Source organism: Scyliorhinus canicula, chromosome 10 (assembly GCF_902713615.1).
Source record: "Scyliorhinus canicula chromosome 10, sScyCan1.1, whole genome shotgun sequence".
NCBI classification, from domain to species: Eukaryota; Metazoa; Chordata; class Chondrichthyes; order Carcharhiniformes; family Scyliorhinidae; genus Scyliorhinus; species Scyliorhinus canicula.
The window spans coordinates 109907330-109927174 of record NC_052155.1 but is presented as its reverse complement, the minus strand read 5'-3'; the positions used below and the strand labels follow the sequence as shown (position 1 = coordinate 109927174).

General features: G+C 48.6%; 1 protein-coding gene and 1 long non-coding RNA gene across 3 annotated transcripts in view; one reads left to right on the top strand and one right to left on the bottom strand.

The window, feature by feature from the left end:
- LOC119972599 overlaps window positions 1-13290 on the top strand; it is a 35940-nt gene extending 22650 nt beyond the window's left edge. Inside the window, exon 2 of the long non-coding RNA XR_005462113.1 lies at window positions 13028-13290. This is a non-coding gene — a long non-coding RNA (uncharacterized LOC119972599). The remainder of the gene's footprint in view (window positions 1-13027) is intronic.
- c10h8orf34 (chromosome 10 C8orf34 homolog) overlaps window positions 1-19845 on the bottom strand; it is a 536034-nt gene that overhangs the window by 416382 nt on the left and 99807 nt on the right. The window lies entirely within an intron of this gene.

Sequence of the window (19845 nt, the reverse complement as noted above, 5' to 3'; positions counted from 1 at the left end):
CGACTAGGGGATTTTCACAGTAACTTTATTGTAGTGTTAATGTAAGCCTACTTGTGACAATAATAAAGATGATTATTATTCAGGGGGTGATCGATGGGACGCCTATCCCCTCAGCCCATGTCAGGCACTCTCAGTTCCACTCCATGAAAGTGCAGCTGGTGTGTGACCATGAAATGCACATCATGCATGTCTGCACCCGATACAGTGTGCACAACGCTACACTGGCCCACACGACGGTTCCTGACGCACCCTTGAGTGAGGGGTTGGCTCTTGGACATTATCCACTGTGGTTGTGGCAATGACGGCTAACTGGAAGCCAGAAACCAACGTGGATACCAGTATGAGGCCCATCAACTTCTTCTCCCTCAGGGTGCCCGATGGCTCTCGGGCTATTCATTGGAACAGGGGTTCATCCGGAGCGGGCTCCTGGGTCTCCCCCGTACCCTGGTTCTGGAGGCCCAACTCGACCAGGGTCTCATGCTCACCGCCATGAAGCACAGGGACTGGGCCACCTCCCTCTGGGACTGTACCACGTGCCTCTGAGACTGACTCAGGTCAGCCAGCTCCCGGGCAATGCCGTCAAACTTTGCACCCATGACCTGTTGTGACTGGGCCAAGCTCTGAAGCGCTGCTGCAATGTCCAGGTGGCTCTGACTACTCTGACATGACTGCTTCTGACAGGGCCGCCCCGTCATGTGCCTTGGTGACCACCTGCACAGAGTGCCCAGGCCTTGGACATCTTGACCCATGGCCCGTACCTTTGGCTCAAGGCCTTCACCACAGATGCCAACCGTGTGGTGTTGGCCTGGGTGGTTTGGTTGCCAGCGCCTGCTGCCCCTGCAGGTGGTTGGACTTCTCCAACTGCAGCTGCAGGTGCTGGATGACAACCCTTCATGTGGTCCCTAGCTCTATGACTGCATCTCCACAATCGATGGGACCGTCCATTCCAGAAGCTTGAAAACCGTCTGGATGGCAGCGCGTCCCTGGGTGAGGGCTGCCATCTGACCGTCCACCTGCTCAGGGGTTCCTCCCTCCACCTGATGTACCACTGCACATGTGTGGTACGCACCAAATAGTGCTCCAGAAGCCCCTTGACTACAATGCCCAACCAAGCTGAGTGTCTCTGGGATGGTGGACGGTGTTGGATATAGCTGTGAAGGAGATTCGGCGACGCCCTTGGACTGGTGCTCCGGGGTGTGATGGGCTGGCATTTGGGAGATTGTGTCACTGTTCGGAGCTTCCTTGTTGTTTGATGTCCTGGGGTTGTGGCTGCTTACGGGGGCACCGAAGGACCTGACTCATCACCAGGTGATCCTGCAAGACACAAGACATGACGTATGGTTGGATCGCAGGTTGGGGTAGTGGAGGGGTGGTGTGGTGGTGTGTGGCGGGTGGACTGGTGTGGGTGTGGTGCCACATGTGCCATAGGGACACTGCAACTCAGCGGGAGCTGACTTGGTTCCCCGATGCCAACCTCTCCCTCGGGGTCTGCCATCTCTCCGGGCCCACCGACCAGGTCCAATGCCCGCCACTCTGCAATGGTGAGGGGCCGCAGGTTGCCCTCTGGGTGAGGGCCGTGTGGGGGAGGTTGTGGGTGTGTGGAATAGGAGTTGGTGCTAGGGCAATGGTGTTGGCTACTCAGCCAGTCTGCCCTGAGGAGGGTGTGCAACTTTTTCTGGCACTGTTGGCTGGTCCTGGTAGTGGGGCCCACGATGTTCACAGCCTCTGCCACCTGCGCCCAGGCTCGGTGTACGGTGGCAGCCTCCTCCCCACGCAGGGGAACAGGGTGCCCTGTCTCTCCTCCATGTTGCCCAGCAGGGTAACAAGCTCCGCACCTGCAAACAGAGGTGCCACTCTTTGGGTTGCCACCTTGTTGACTGGAATGGTTGTGTGTGGGGAGTGGAGCGCTTATATGCGGCTGCAGCTTGTCAGCCTATTGTATGTTGTGTGAGGGCCATGAAGAATCCAGCATGAGTTTCTGGAGTCAAAAGAAATAGCTTTATTTACAATTACATAGAGACAGCAGCAATAGTCGTACTTCTCCACTGCTTCACTCCTCCAGCTGGTAACACGCTGGTCAGCTCTATTTATGCAGTTCGAAGCTGCTAATGATTTCTCCGCCCTCCTCATTGGGGGAACTCATTCTCCTTAGATAGTCCCCAACCAATAGTTTGGGGTTTTATTTATGGCGGTTTGCAACAGTATACCAATCCCGACCCCGGCGAATCGGACACAGTTTATCATTGGAAGTGTACTAGTTCCACGTGGTGCCAGTTCTAGCCCATTAACAGATCCTGAATTACTCCAGGACCGGCACCTTTTCCTTGGTCGGAGAACACCGCCAATTCAGTCCCGACATCAGCACCAGTCTCTCAAATGGAGATTCCTGCCCTAAGTGTTGACACTGGGACTGAATTGTATGCAGTTTGCGTTCCCGTTGGGGGTGCTATTTGGTAAGAGAGTCAGGACATGCTGATGGGCCAGCACTCTGCCAGCATAAATTCAGAGCAATTTCCAGCCCAGGTAATGCTAAAGAGCCCGGCTGCTGGCGCTGTCTTTAAGTGCACCACTTACCACATACTCACTGCAGCCACAAAGATGGCTCACAGAAGACATGGCCCCTGAGGTCAGGGGTTCGATGCCAGTGAAGTGTTGAGGGTCATCCTCTTCCTCAGAGTGGGCCGCAGATTCTAGCCTGCTCTCCTGAACAGCGCCTGGGAGGTGGTGGCAGAGGCAGTCAGCGCTGCCAGCCTCACGAAGAGGAGACAGCTGGTGATTCAGAGGGCTGGGGGGTCAGTAGTGAGATCTCTGCCCTGAGAGGGTCAGAGAACCACGGAGGGCTGCAAAGGCAGGTTGCAGGTGTCCTCTGGCTGTGGTGACGTCTGCTCATCACCCGTTTCCTCTGCGGTGGGGCAGCTCTTCTGAGTGCCAGCACCTGGTGAGCCCTGATTGAACTTGGCCATCCCCATACCCTTGATGATACAGCTGAGGTATGAGGGAATTCAGAGGGGCGGACTGGGTAAGTGCCCAGGTGACCAGTGACCTTCTGAGAATTCAAACGATACAGGCAGCACTCAGCAGTGTGAGCAGCCACGTGCTTGTAAGTAATAGCAGTCTGAGCCAGGCCACCCGATCCCGAGGAGGACAACCAGAGTCCACAGACTCAATACCAAGTTTCTCCCTGCTGCTGCCCCCAGTCCGGGCAGCCACCCCTCAGCAAGCCCGACAGCTTTCAATGGTTTTTCATTTTTTCTTTAGCTTCCTGTTCCCCCTCCACAGCCTTGGTGCCCAGTCCCCGTTTGTAAATACTTGGAGTAATTTGCACCCGTGAGACTTTCGCCCAAGAGAGGCAGACTATTGCGGAAAGGTGGAGAATGTTTTGTCCAAGCCACAAATCACATTTAAATGCATGCCAATGCTGGTTTAACATGTCCCCGACAGCGCAGGGCACAAGTCTCGTCTTCACCGCCGGAGAGGGACTGGAGCATGGTGCACAAATCATCAGCAGGTGCGAACCCTGATTTTTGCCGGATGCCCAATTCTCCGCCCGATCGCGCTTTGCATTTCCGGAGTCGTGAGGCAATAAATCCAGCCCAAGATTTTGGAAGCCTGCCGTGTTTATTAATTCAGTTATCCCATATTGTTAGACTGAGTAACCAAAATAGTTTCCCTGTATAAAGCGTACCAATTAAGGAGGTGGACCCCGGTCCTTTGGTGGCGATATCTGGGGTTTCAGAGAAGCCGGAGCTCATGGAGAGGAGGAGAGGAGGAAGGCCGATGCTGTGGCCTTTGCCTCTCTGATTGCATGTTGGTGAATTTTGCTTGAGTGGCGGTCAGCATCGCCACCAGGGTAGCGGCTTGACTGGGTGACCTGTACAACTTCCGGCGGTTGGAGAAGATAAAATACGAGTTAAGCAGCTCTGCAGAGGGGTTAGAGAAAAGGTGGGGGATGTTTGTGGCTGTGTTTGAGGAGCTGTTCGTCGCGGGGAGACGTGAAAGGGGGGGGGGGGGGGACTTTGTACAGACTGTATAGTTGATTGGTGGGAAGTATGTTTCCCGGGGTGTTTATGTACTGTAACCCGTTTTGATACGTGTTTGTAATAAAATAGATTTTTAAAAAAATAAAGTGTACCAATTAGACACACAAAAATCACAATAAAAAGGAAAGAGATAAATAAAACAAAATTATTTATGATGATTGTTGGCAAGCCCTGAAGCCATATTACATTTCTGTTGGACCCCCTGCATATATCAGCATCTTAATCAGCACAATATACGTCTGGACGTGAAGATTTTGAGCAAAATGTGTTTTTGAAGAAAAGTCATTCACAAATCCACGTAAATATGAGACGTGCTTTTCATAATATTACACTGCAGCCTTTTCTTAAGGGGAAATGGTAGCCAGAACTAGCAAACATCTCCATTGAGACATGTTAATAGACAGTGTTATAATAAATAATTTAAAGAACTGGCAACAATTTGCAGTCCAAATATGATAGAGGCAAATGCCATTGTAAACTGAAACGTGTGAGCAAAATGTACGAAAACTTTTCTATCTTTAGCTGTCTGTAAGCACCTGACTGATGATCAAAGTCAGAAAAATCCTTTTCATGTTGTACAACTTGATGTCCAAAAGGTACCACAAGAACAATGTACCCATGCCAGTTGTTCAAATGAAATATCCATTTCCTCCGATTTCACTGTTCTTTCTCAATTATCTTTCAAATGTTTCTTGGTCATGTATTTATCCACATGTTCTAACCATCAACGGATCAAAGAGGGAACATAGAATCTTAAATTTATGCACTCAGCAAATTACGAATCAACAGAAATAGTTGACCAGATCAAAATCCTCAAAATTGTGAACAGGTCTCCTCTTAATCTTCTACTTTTCAGAATCCAGTTACTCTAGTCCCTCCACACAACACAATCTTCTCAACCCTGAAGATTACCATAATGAATATCTTTTGCACAGAACAAAGAACAAAGAAAAGTACAGCACAGGAACAAGCCCCTTAGGCCCTCCAAGCCTGCGCCGACCTTGCTGCCCGTCTAAATTAATGTCTTCTGCACTTCCAGGGTCCATATCCCTCTATTTCCATCCTATTCATGTATTTGTCAAGATGCGCCTTAAACGTCACTATCGTCCCTGCTTCCACCACCTCCTCCGGCAGCGAGTTCCAGGCACCCACTACCCTCTGTGTAAAAAAACTTACCTCGTACATCTCCTCTAAACCTTGCCCTTCACTACTTAAACCTATGCCCCCTAATAATTGACCCCTCTACCCTGGGAAAAAGTCTCTGACCTTCCAATCTGTCTATGCCTCTCATAATTTTGTAGACCTCTATAAGGACGCCCTTCAACCTCCTTTGTTGCAGTGAGAACAAACCGAGTTTACTCAACCTCTCCTCATAGTTTATTCAACATAGCTAATGCCCTCCATACCAGGCAACATCCTGGTAAATCTCTTCCGCACCCTCTCTAAAGCCTCCACATCCTTTTGGTAGTGTGACGACCAGAATTGAACACTATACTCCAAGTGTGGCCTAACTAAGGTTCTATACAGCTGCAACATGACTTGCCAATTTTTATGCTCAATGCCCCAGCAAATGAAGGTAAGCATGCCATATGCCTTCTTGACTACCTTCTCCACCTGGGTTGCCCTTTTCAGTGACCTGTACACCTAGATTTCTCTGACATTCAATACTCTTGAGGGTTCTACCATTCACTCTATATTCCCTACCTGTATTAGACCTTCCAAAATGCATTACCTCACATTTGTCTGGATTAAACTTCATCTGCCATCTCTCTGCCCAAGTCTCCAAACGATCTAAATCCTGCTGTATCCTCTGACAGTCCTCATCGCTATCTGCAATTCCACCAACCTTTGTGTCGTCCGCAAACTTATTAATCAAACCAGTTACATTTTCCTCCAAATCATTTATATATACTATGAACAGCAAAGGTCCCAGCACTGATCCCTGTGGAACACCACTAGTCACAGCCCTCCAATCAGAAAAGCTCCCTTCCGTTGCTACTCCCCGCCTTCCATGACCTAGCCAGTTCTGTATCCATCTTGCCAGCTCACCCCTGATCCCATGTGACTTCACCTTTTGTACCAGTCTGCCATGAGGGACCTTGTCAAAGCCTTCCTGAAGTCCATATAGACAACATCCACTGCCTTACCTGCATCAATCATCTTTGTGACCTCCTTGAAAAACTCTTTAGAGTTGTGAGACACAACGTCCCCTTCACAAAACCATGTTGCCTCTCACTAATACGAACACTTGCTTCCAAATGGGAGTAAATCCTGTCTCGAAGAATTCTCTCCAGTAATTTCCCTACCACTGACATAAGGTTCACTGGCCTGTAGATCCCTGGCTTTTCCTAGCTACCCTTCTTAAGCAAAGGAACAACATTGGCTATTCTTCAGCCCTCCAGGACATCACCTGAAGACACTGAGGATCCAAAGATTTCTATCAAGGCCTCAGCAGTTTCCTCTCTTGCCTCCTTCAGTATTCTGGGGTAGATCCCATCAGGCCCTGGGGACTTATCCAACTTAATATTTTTCAAGACGCCCAACACCTCGTCCTTTTGGATCTCAATGTGACCCAGGCTATCTACACACCCTTCTCCACTCAACATCCACCAATCCTCCTCTTTGGTGAATACTGATGCAAAGTATCCATTTAAGACCTAACACATTTCCTCTGGCTTCACACATAGATTCCCTCCCCTGTCCTTCAGTGGGCCAACCCTTTCCCTGGCTACCCACTTGCTTTTTATGTACGTGTAGAAAGCCTTGGGATTTTCCTTAACCCTATTTGCTAATAACTTTTCGTGACGTCTTTTAGCTCTCCTGACTCCTTGCATAAGTTCCTTCCTACTTTCGTTATATTACACACAGGCTTTGTCTGTTTCCAGCCTTCTAGCCCTGACACATGCCTCCTTTTTGTTTTTGACAAGGCCTACACTGTCTCTCGTTATCCAAGGTTCCCAAAATTTGCCATATTTATCCTTCTTCCTCACAGGAACATGCTGATCCTGAATTCCTTTCAACTGACATTTAAAAGCCTTCCACATGTCAGATGTTGATTTACCCTCAAATATCCGCCCCCAATCTATGTTCTTCAGTTCCCGCCTGATATTGTTATAATTAGCCTTCCCCTAATTTAGCACATTCACCCTCGGACCACTCTTATCCTTGTCCACCCGCACTTTAAAACTTACTGAATTGTGGTCACTGAATTGTGGTCCCCTCCTGAAACTTCTACCACCTGGCCGGGCTCATTCTCCAATACCAGGTCCAGTACAGCCCATTCTCTAATTGGACGATCGACATATTGTTTTAAGAAGCCCTCCTGGATGCTCCTTACAAACTCTGCCCCGTCCAAGCCCCCAGCACTAAGTGAGTCCCCATCAATATTGGGGAAGTTAAAGTCTCCCATCACAGCAACCCTATTGCCTTTACTCGTTTCCAAAATCTGTGTACCTATTTGCTCCTCTATCTCCCACTGGCTGTTGGGTGGCCTGTAGTAAACCCCCAACATTGTGACTGCACCCTTCTTATTCCTGATCTCTACCCATATAGCCTCGCTGCCCTCCGAGGTGTCCTCCCGTAGTACAGCGGTGATATTCTCCCGAACCAGTAGCGCAACTTCTCCACCCCTTTTACATCCCCCTGTATCCCGCCTGAAACATCTAAATCCTGGAACGTTTAGCTGCCAATCCTGTCCTTCCCTCAACCAGGTCTCTGTAATGGCAACAACATGATAGTTCCAAATACTAATCCAAGCTCTAAGTTCATCTGCCTTACCTGTTATACTTCTTGCATTAAAACATATGCACTTCAGGCCACCAGTCCCGCTGTTTTCAGCAACATCTCCCTGTATGCTCTTCCTCAGAGCCATACTGGCCCTATTCCCTAGTTCTCCCTCAAAACTTTCACTTTCTGACCAATTGCTCCGGTACCCACCCCCCTGCCATACTAGTTTAAACCGTCTCGTTTGACACTAGCAAACCTCGCGGCCAGGATATTTATGCCTCTCCAGTTTAGATGCAACCCGTCCTTCTTATACAGCTCACACCTGCCTTGGAAGAGCTCCCAGTGGTCCAGATAACTGAAACCCTCCCTCCTACACCAGCTGTTTAGCCACGTGTTTAGCTGCTCTATCTTCCTATTTCTTGCCTCACTGGCACGTGGCACAGGGAGTAATCCCGAGATTACAACCCTTGAGGTTCTGTCTTTTAACTTTCTGCCTCGCTCCCTGAACTCCTGCTGCAGGACCTTATGCCCCTTCCTGCCTATGTCGTTAGTACCAATATGTACAACAACCTCTGCCTGTTTGCCCTCCCCCTTCAGGATGCCTGCTACCCGTTCTGAGACATCCTGGACCCTGGCACCAGGGAGGCAACATACCATCCTGGAGTCTCTTTCATGTCCACAGAAGCACCTATTTGTGCCCCTAACTTAGAGTCCCGTATGACTATTACTCACCTGCGCTTTAACCCTCACCGCTGATCATCAGAGCCAGCCGTGGTGCCACTGCTCTGGCTGCTGTTCCTTTCCCCTGAAAAGCTATTCCCCCCGACAGTATCCAAAGGGGTATACCTGTTCGAGAGGGGGACAACCACAGGGGATTTCTGCACTGACTGCCTGCCCCTTCTGGTGGTCACCCATCTCTCTGCCTGCACCTTGGGTGTGACCACATCTATGTAACTGCTATTTATGACACTTCCCTCCACCTGTATTCTCCTAAGTGCATCCAACTGCTGCTCCAACCGAATCATGCGGTCTGTGAGGAGCTCCAGTTGGGTGCACTTTCTGCAGATGTAGCCATCCCGGACTGGAAGCCTCCCGGACCTGCCACATCTCACAGTCAGAGCACTGCACTCCTCTAATTGACATTGCATTGACTAATTCGTAAATTAAATTTAAAACATTTTTTTTTAAAGTTACTGTTAAAGACACGTTTACTGGCATTAGATTTCTACTATAAATGTAAATGCTAAATACAATACTCTCCAGTCTTAGATACCCATCTAAATTAATTATGTTTAATTAGTTTAACCATGTTTAATTTTTAAATTTAGTGCAGATTCCCTACCAGCCAATCAGGTCACAGCTTTACTGTGACATCACTTTTCAGTTTCCCCCCCTCCCAATCGGATCACTCAGACTAGCTGAATATCTATCACATATCTGTTCCCAAGCTGCTCTCTGGCTCTCTCTCTCCCGCTCCCGAAAATGAAGGGCGCTGGAACCTGGGGGTAGGATTTTATATAACCTACCTTCCCAGGGTGCTCTCTGGTTTTCTCCCTGCTTCCCGGAATGCACTCTGGATCTCTCCCTGCAGATTACCAGTTACAAAACCAAACAAAGGAAACAGAACAAAAAGGGAAACAGCACCTCCTCCCATTCCGCGCCGAATTAGCACACTGCCCCAATTACCAAGTTCCAATTCCCATTCTGGCTGTGTCTCACTCACTCAGGATGTGTCTCCTTCACCTGCGCAAAGCTTACTGAGTGCACTTTGTGTCTGTCTTTTATACAGAACTCAGCTAAACAAGATGAGTCACACTACTTAAGCTTCAAACAGAAGAATACAATGTACATCCTTGTGCCACTAAACAGGCCTTAGGTGACTGACAGATAACTGCCTCTCAGCAATTAGGGTGGGGGCAGCTTCAGCGAACACCTTTACTTTATTCCTAAAGTTGGGTGTCCAAAACTAGACAAACATCATTCACCAACTTCGTTCAGTGACTTCCACCCCCCCCCCCCCCCCCCCCCCCCCCCCCCTCCCAATCGGATCACTCAGACTAGCTGAATATCTATCACATATCTGTTCCCAAGATGCTCTCCGGCTCTCTCTCTCCCACTCCCGAAAATGAAGGGCGCTGGAACTTGGGGGTAGAATTTTATATCACCTACCTTCCCAGGGTGCTCCGAACTCCCTCCCCCCCACCTTCCCCTCCCAACTCCACATCTGAGCACTATTCAAAATTCTGGCTCACCAATGCCAATGATTTGGCAGATCTACTAATTGTGAACAGTTCATGGTCAGATGATATTGTTTGTGTGCTTCAGAGCTTCAAGCATCTCTCTAGATCTAGATCTAGGAAGATCAAAACTGAAATGTGTGATCAGGTTGTAGCTTCATCTTCTTACTCTGACATGTTTTCATTATTGAGATATGAGCGGGAATGCACTTAATACTCTGCTCATACTTGCAAATGCCAAATCTAATTCACTCTGCTGACTGCACCTCACGACTGTTTGCATTAATCTTAACAACAAAAGCATATTATATTTGTGTTTGGACACATGCACAGAGGTAAACTCTCTGGGTAATTTTTAACACTATGGGAAAGATGTGAGAGTATTCATTCTTTCATTACATTAAGAAGGCTCAAAGTAAGTTTATAAAGTTAGCAGGCTAGCTCTTCGATTATCTGGGCAAATGTAAATCATTGTTTCATGCGTGACTGCATTCAATTTATATCCGGACTACTTCACAGCAAACAGCTTTAAATGTCAGTGAGTTATTTATCTTCCTCTTTTGGTCTGATTTTTACTGTTACTAGTGTCATGAACACTGAACTGGACAAGGCAATTATGTCCCCTTGAAACACTTCAGTCATCCAGACTTGAAACGTTAGCTCCATTCTCTCTCCACGGGAGCTGTCAGACCTGATGAGATTGTCTCCTCAGCAACACCAATAGATGCCAGGTGGCTGCACAATCCGGCGTGAGCATAGTTTAATTAACTTTTAAGCTATTTCAACTATATGAGTCTGGGTCCCACCCATTGTAGGTGGGATCCAGATCACGACATTTCGTAAAGTGTTCTTAGATCTTGCGAGGTGTAAGGACTGTCGGGAATCCCGGGAGAGGCCTCTCACAGGACCTACCAGCCATGTCCCAACCCAATTCCAGCAGCACGCAACCAATAGATCATGCCCTATATGTTTAGTAACAGTAACGGTGCAGCTTTTGTATGCTGTGTCTCTGCCCACGCTCCAGGAGAACTCTCATGCTACTGACACATGACCCGTTAAGTAGCTCTGTCATCACTTGACCACTCGGTCTACAGACCCTCCCCAATCTTGCCCGCTACCAGCCTGTGCAGCTAAAGTTACTGGGATTTCCGCTCAGTATGGGCCTCAGCCTTGTTATATTACTGGGTCTAGTAATATGTATTGCTACTAGTTGCTGTTGATGCAGATGGTCTGATGGTGTGATCCTGAAGAAACCACGAGTCTTCAACTTAAAGCAAACTAATTTATTAAAGTAACAATTGATTATATTTGAGTTCGACACTCTACAGAACTATCACTAGAGATCAAGTAATTAAATATGATTGTATTAACTCATTCACAACTATAAATACTAACTAGACTGAGAGCTATCTATCATACACTACTGCTTACTAATCACTCCTGGGTTGAAAGAGACCAAGATCCTCTGGGAGCTGGTACTTATAGTGGATCTTGTAATGCCCTCTAGTGGTAGTGTTACAGTTAGATGTTATAATTAACCCTTTAGTTATATACATGTATACATATCATTACAAGCCTGTCATGGGTCAATTTCAGGTGCCACATCTCCCTCTCCCCTCCCCACCCCAGGAACTTAAAATTCAGTCTTTGATTCATGTATGTTTTTTTTTGATACGAATTACAATTTGCTTTTACACAACATAAAATAATTACACTATGTTTGTGTTTCATTCAGACAAAGGAACTCTATCAGTATTGCTAGGGACAGCAGCAAATCTCATTTCAATTTCGAACATCAACAGCTTTACCCTCAACCAACTCCATTCAAGAATTATTTTACAAAATGTAGCAACATTAATTTTATAGATATGGCCATTGTGTTCTGTATGTGTTATTCACAGTGTGCAACAGCAATAGACAGGAAATTCCTTTTGTAAATTATTCTGTACATTCACGTGATTTAACCACCTGTTCTACTGACTAACAGAATGAACATAGGTTCTGACTATGTTTTGTTACCTGTGTGGTAGGTAACAAGTGCTACTCAATCCTTGGTTAATGATGAGGTCTTCTGAATCCCGGTGAAGAAGATTCAAACTCTTCCAGTAGTAGCAAAAGGTCTATTGAGTAACTCCAACAATATTTACATGAGTTCTTTACTTTAACTTTGATACTCGTGATAAGGTTAACAAGATATAACTATGGTAACTATATGTAACTCCACTGGCCATCTGAACTAGTCTGCTGTTGCTTTGATCACAGTGCACCCGAGAGACAGAGAGAGACCCAATGTGGTTGCTTTTTATACCCCTGTTGGTCCGGCTCTCTAGTGAACATGTGGTGCTACTGATTGCACATTAACCCCTTGTGTACATGCACACATAGAGTACACCACAAGTGATGTCAGAACCATTCTCACTCCAAGGAGAGTAGCATAATTTCTGCACCCAGTTGAAACAATTACAGTTTGATGTGTTTAAATTATTTAAGTAGCAAGAGTGAGCATTACTGCACATTGAAGAATAGAATTAAACCAAGATTACTCTGCTGTTGGTAACTAGTATTGATGTCAGTGCCCGCAGCAAAATCCTCCCGTGTGGCTTTGATCTTAATTATGGTATTCAGAAAGCATTTTAATGCATTTCATCTAATTCTATTTGCAGAACAGACAGGAGTAGCCTGTGGAGTGGCAGTAATCAATTGTCATTATCGTTACTCCTTTAAAATGCTTAAGAATTCTGAACAGTTTAAATATTCTCTCTCTGGACAATATATGTTATTTTTCAAAAGTACATTTATCTTTAAACAATGATTGCATGTATTATTTCACTGGTAATCTGTGTGAAGGAGATTAATTAACATTAACAGTGTTACTTGCAACTGAGACTATCAACTCAGTCTGCTTACTCAGGCAAAGCTCATCAACTCCTTCAAACTAGTTCCTTCAATGTTATCAACAAATACTTTAATAAAAAGACAGGAACAACAAAAATACATATATTAATTATGTGTCTTGAATTTCAGTCAACAGAAGTAAACAATGCAAGGAGATTGAGAATGGACATCAGCTCAACATGAACTGGAAGTAGAGACCAGAAGAAAATCACTGGAATGCCATTCAGTAAATTTCACACTTGACTCAAAATAAAAGACAAGTATTCTGGACAAATATTTATTTCCTGAAATGAATAGTGACAGCAATTATGCGCCTTTGTTTTGATGAATCTGGAGAGCACTCAGGTAACCAAACATGGAACTAATCCAAAATTAAAAATCAGTTAAATTCAGATTTAGCACAGTGTCTCTGCCAAGTCTTAAGTGATCACAGCCGGGGTTAGATTAGACAAGAGCGAAAAAAAGGAGATCTCTGTGTGTGACTAACCCACTACCATTCATTTTACAGCAGGCTGAATGTTAGATTTGTACTGCCTGCTGATTTCCAAAGTTGCTGCCTGTGCCTGCAATCACCGTGGCTCTTCATTGACTGCATGCATCAGCAAGGGATCTGGTACCTTGGATGGTTCATGCTACTTCAAGGTAGCTTGCACCACCTCTTGAACAGGTGGTGCATTATGACTGCTAGGAGCGCTGTCTGGAAATAAATTGATTTTGAAGGTTTTTGTTATGATGTTTCAATCCAAGAATGGTGTGCACCAAGGTTTTCTGACAGTAGGCCCGATCTAACCAAATGTGAACAAGAGTCCAATCACGAGCTTGTTTAGCAATGTGTTTCTCGGTGCTGGAACACGTCAACTAATGCAACTCCAGTTAGATTCAGGGCCTCAGCGGGGAATGCTGATCTCTCAACCCTTCCCCCAACATGACCTCCTATCCCTCCCAAAGCCCAACCATCCTGCGACATGACCCCCGGTCCTCCCCCAAAGCCCAACTCACCTATAAAGGGGTCATCAGGTTCCCCCGCACTCCACCTCTCATGCACATGGCACACCCTTTCGATTCCCGTCAGTAAAAAAAAACATCTTGGCACTGCCGATCTATTACCCTGGCTGTGCCCCTGCCAGCTGGTGGTGCCACATGGGTACCTTGGCAGTGCAAAGCTGGCATCCAGGTGACACTGCCAGGCTAACACTACCAGGGTGGTACCCTTGCTCAGAATACAAGCACCTGGGGGCCTCCAATCCCTTGCGAGACTCCCACGAGTAAATGGGGACCAGTACTGAACGGCGCTCGCCCAAGGTTTCCAAAACAAAGGGGATAGATACTGATGAGACCATCAATTCACGCGACACGTGGTTAGAGGTGAACAGTGGTTTTAATCATCTTACAACAGAGCCTGCCTGTGACGGGATGAACTCGAGATGAACTGGCAGCAGGCTCACAGCACTGATCTTTATACTTCCGGCTGGGGGAGGAGCCACGGGCGGAGCAAAGGCTCAATACATGTGGTACAATACAGTGTGAATTACTGAGGTTTATAATTCACCACATTCACTCCCTGTGAAAAAAATCAAGTCCGCCGGGGGTGATGGGTCTACAAATTGAGTCTGTCCGGTGGCCGAGTTGTCCTTTGTGATCGGCGGAGCACCGGAGTTGCAGCCTCTTCCGGTGGCTGGACGATGACGGTTGGTTGGGGTACGATGGCGGACTCCGGGGGTGATTCTGTCCGAGCTTCGTACCTGCCTGGTTCGACTGGTGACGGGGGGCGCTGGAAGCTTGTGGGCACGGGTGCGCGGAACATGGGTAGCGAACCGGTAGGTGCAGGGGCATGGGGCGTGGCAAATTGGGTGGGGTGTAGTGTGAGGGGTACCTCGGCGGTGGTAGTGGTGGGATTAGATCCTGCAGGCGCTAGGTCCCGGAGGGATACAGTGTTCTGTCGGCTGTCATGGTACTCTATGAAGGTGTATTTGGGGTCTGAGTGGAATAGGAGCACTCTTTCTACGAGTGGGTCAGTTTTGTGTGCCCTGACGTGCTTCCGGAGGAGTACTGGGCCCGGTGTCTTCAACCATGCTGGGAGCGAAGTCCCCGTGGTAGTGCCCCTGGAAAAAACAAAGAGCCGCTCGTGAGGGGTCTGGTTGGTGACCGTACATAGGAGGGACCTAATAGCGTGGAGCGCGTCGGGGAGGATCTCCTGCCAATGGGAGGTCGGGAGCTTCCTGGACCGGAAGGACAGTAGGACGGTCTTCCAGACCGTCGCATTCTCCCTCTCCACCTGCCCATTCCCCCTGGGATTATAGCTGGTAGTCCTGCTTGAGGCGATGCCCTTGTTGAGCAGGTACTGACGCAGCTCGTCGCTCATGAAGGACGAACCCCTGTCGCTGTGTACGTAGCTGGGAAAACCAAACAGAGTGAAGATGCTATGCAGGGCCCTAATGACTATGTGGGAGGTCATATCGGGGCACGGGATATCAAAGGGGAAGCGGGAGAACTCGTCAATGACATTCAGGAAGTACACATTCCGATTAGTCGAGGGGAGTGGCCCTTTGAAATCGATAGCGAGGCGTTCAAAGGGCCGAGAAGCCTTGACCAGGTGGGCCCTATCTGGTCTATAGAAGTGCGGTTTGCACTCCGCACAGATCGGGCAATCCCTGGTGATGGCTTTTACCTCCTCAGCGGAGAAAGGCAGATTTCGGGCTTTGACGTAGTGGGCGAGCCGGGTGACCCCCGGGTGGCAGAGGTCATTGTGGATGGCTTTCAGGCGGTCGTTTTGCACGCTGGCGCACGTACCGCGGGACAGGGCATCTGAGGGCTCGTTGAGCTTCCCCGGTCGATACATAATGTCATATTTGTAGGTGGAGAGTTTGATCCTTTTTGATTTTATCATTTTTAATTTTGTCCCTTTGAGAGTTGTCAAACATGAAGGCAACCGATCTTTGGTCGGTGATGAGGGTGAACCTTCTACCTGCGAGGTAGTGCCTCCAGTGTCATATAGCCTCCACAATGGCTTGTGCTTCCTTTTCGACCGAGGAGTGTCGAAGTTCCGAAGCGGAGAGGGTTAGGGAGAAAAAGGCGACTGGTCTCCCTGCCTGATTCAGAGTGGCTGCGAGAGCTACCTCCTGAGGCATCGCTCTCTACCTGAAAGGGGACGGATTCATCCACCGCCCGCCTGGCCGCTTTGGCGATGTCCTCCTTGATCCAAGAGAAGGCCTGATGAGCCTCATACGATAGAGGGAAGAGTGTGGCCTTAAATAGTGGCCGGACTTTGTCCGCATATTGAGGGACCCACTGGGCATAATACGAGAAGAATCCCAGGCACTTTTTGAGGGCCCTGGGACAATGAGTGAGAGGGAGTTCTAAGAGGGGGCATACGGTCCGGGTCGGGGCCCAGGACGCCGTTTTCCACGACATAGTCAAGGATGGCTAGTCTGGTCGTGCGGAAAATTCATTTCTCCATGTTGTAAATGAGGTTGAGTTTCTGGGCCGTCTGGAGAAAACGATGGAGGTTGGCATCGTGGTCCTGCTGGTCATAGCCGCAGATGGTGATGTTATTCAAGTACGGAAACGTGGCCCGCAGCCCGTACCGGTCCACCATTCGGTCCATTGCTCGTTGGAACACCGAGACCCCGTTAGTGACACCGAAGGGAACCCGGAGGAAATGGAAGAGGCGGCCATCGGCCTCGAACGCCGTGTAGTGGCGGTCCTCCGGGCGGATTGGGAACTGGTGGTATGCAGACTTCAGATCCACCGTGGAGAAAATACAATACTGGCCGATTTGATTCACCATGTTTGCAATCCTGGGGAGGGGGTACGCATCGAGGAGCGTGAATGGTCTGACTATAGTCCACTACCATTCGGAATGTTTTCCCGGTCTTGACGACCACCACCTGAGCTCTCCAGGGGCTGTTACTGTTACTTCAATTTGCAAGTTTTGTGGGGCTTTTGTATTTACTCCATGGCAACATTTTTCAAAAAGAGTGAGTTAGTGTACTCAGTGCATAAGGAGTAAAAGTGGTTTGTTTGTGCCCAACCACAAGCTTCTACATCTGTAATAAGACACTTTATTCAATAGTTTTAAATGTCTACTTTTCCACATCTACTGATCCCCTCACGTAGGAGCCTCCGAACCTCGGTTCTGATAAATACCCTCTCCTGCAGGCTGTATCGCCTGCTGCGGGTGGCTAAGGGTTTACAGTCCAGAGTGAGATTGGCAAAGAGTGGAGGTGGGGGAGATTCTTAGCGTCGCTAGACTGCAGATAGTGAGTGGGGGTAAGTGTCCGCCGAAGCTGAGTGTGAGACTACTGGAAATCGAGTCCCAGTAAGAGTGGGGCGCAGAGTTCGGGCAGGACGTATAGCTGAAAATTCGAGTAGCTAGCGCCTTGGATCGTAGAGTCGCAACGGTGCGCCCTTGGAGGTGAACAGAGTGGGAGCCCGAAGTGAGGGAGATAGTTTGCCATGCAGGAAAAACAGGGAGCAAACAGCATCTTACCAGATCTGGGTGTACGAAGCTCTCGGTGCTCCAGGATTCGAAGAGGCACGGTGTACTGTACCCGTTGATTTTAACGGTCATCGTCGAGCTGCAGAGGTGTTTCGGACGCGACTGGACCAACGTGACCGCATTGAGTTGCTGGTAGTCGGCAGCTCGATCAGCTGTGCTGGAGTGGCCCCGTGATGAATGCCCGTTGAGGTCGCAGTCTTCAATTTGAGTTTCTGAGTTTGGAGAGGATGGAGCCCAAGATGGCCGCCCCCGTGGATTGCACGTGGCGGGCGGCGAGGAAGATGGCATCCAAGATGGCAGCCCCCATGAGTCGCACGTGGCTGGCCGCATGGTTGGGGGGTTGCCAAGATGGCGGCCCCCATGGGTTGCATGTGGCGGTTAGGGGCGGAGTCGGAGTACAGGCCGCAGCATTACGGGGCCTGCGAGTTCGGGGAGCGAGTGCTCTGGGTTGCGGGAGAGTTTGGAGAGGGGGATTTCTTCACCAGGTAGACCCGGGCATAGCTGCTGCAGGTCGTGTTGCGGGCCGGGCAGTGCTGCCGCGGGTGCTGGTGCTGTCCACAAAAGTGGCACGCTGGTGCAGTATAATGGATGGGTGGCCGCACGGCGCAGACCTGGGGCAGTCGCTGGTCGGGGGCCCATGACCGGGTCGTGGGGTCCGCAGGGAATGAGGTGAGGCTGCGGAACGAGACCACCATAGTAGTGGTGAGTTCTACAGTGTCTTCTAAGTTTTGGGCCCCTTTCTCAAGCAACCGCTGGCGCACGTAGTTGGACCTGAGGCCTGCAACGAATACATCTCGGACAGCGAGTTCCCTATGTTCGGCAGCAGTTATAGCTTGATAATTACAGTCCCGGGATAAGGTTTTTAAATCGCGTAGGAATTCTTCTAGCGATTCTGTGGGGTGCTGGCGGCGAGTAGCAAAAACATGGCGCGCATAGACGTCATTGACGGGCCTCACGTACATTCTGTCGATCAGGGCCAGGGCCTCCGTATATGAGTTGGTACAATTAAGTTGAGTAGAGACACGATGGCTGACCCTTGCGTGCAGTAGGCTGAGTTTCTGCTCCTCCGTAGTTTCTGTAGTGCTTGCTTCAGTCAGGTAGGCCTTGAAACATCTGAGCCAGTGTGAAAAGATTTCTTTCGCCTCTGCATCCTGTGGGTTGAGTTCCAGTCGATCAGGCTTGAGGGCCGATTCCATAGTCGTTTCTTACTGTTTCTTAAGACGATTAAATTGATGAGACCATCAATTCACGTGACACGTGGTTAGAAGGGAACAGTGGTTTTAATCGTCTTACAACAGAGCCTGCCTGTGACGGGATGAACTCAAGATGAACTGGCAGCAGGCTCACAGCACTGATCTTTATACTTCCGGCTGGGGGAGGAGCCATGGGCGGAGCCAAGGGTGGAGCCCAGTACAAACTCCTCATCTCCCCCTATGGGCAGGGCCACGCAATTAAACTCAATCCGGTACAGAATACAGGCTCAATACAGGTGGTACAATACAGTGTGAATTACTGGGGTTTATAATTCACCACAGATACCAACACCTCAGTTACCTCAGATTATATCTTGCGAGGCATAGCGAACCGGGTAGATCCCGTGACTGGGGTCTCCCGCCATTTACCGGCCATGTTGCGGCATGGCGTACTGACTTTCAGGTGCAACGTGACCAGTAGATCGCACCCAATGCCTTGGAGGACTTGAAACAGTAGTGAATTTCAGGTAGAAATTTAACGGTGTGACAAAAGTCATCAGGTTAGAGAGTTAGATCCGCAAATGGCATATTCCACCAACTGCTCCACTAGCCTCATCCACTGCTCAATCACTGTACTACCTCACCCACCCACTCACATCATCAATCAGGCAGTATTCAACCCCTCAATTCCTATGTTTTACCTCACGCACCTACATTTCGCACTTGTGCAAACCTGTCACCTACAATTCATAGCTCACAAACAATGGCAACGATTCTACCAGGACAACCTCAGCAACTGAACATATTGCAGAACACTCACTGACACAATTCCTTCTTTCTTACAGGATAAAGTGGTGCAGAACAGAAGCAGCAGAAAAGTCTGGAGGAGGACAAACAGCCTACACATTTTAACCCACTGTGCTGGCCATCATGGGAAGGGGCATCATTGAGGTTGTGACCACAGGTGGCAATGAAAGAATTTATGGTGAGGGCATCCTCATTCCTAATCCTCCTGCTCTTTTTCCACTTTTCCTTCATCCTAAATTCTCTTCGGACTCTCAAGTTGCAGATGGTGTAAGAATGTACTTTTTGCTTTTCCCTCTCCCCTCATCACATTCCAACCCTTGTCCCTTTTTCATTTCAGATACCCGAGAACTGGGACCTTCCCAGAGGAGGAAAAGGAGATGACGAGGAAGATGACAATCTTATATTCACAGCCACCAGTTCAAATTCTGACACTCCATGTACAGGGACTA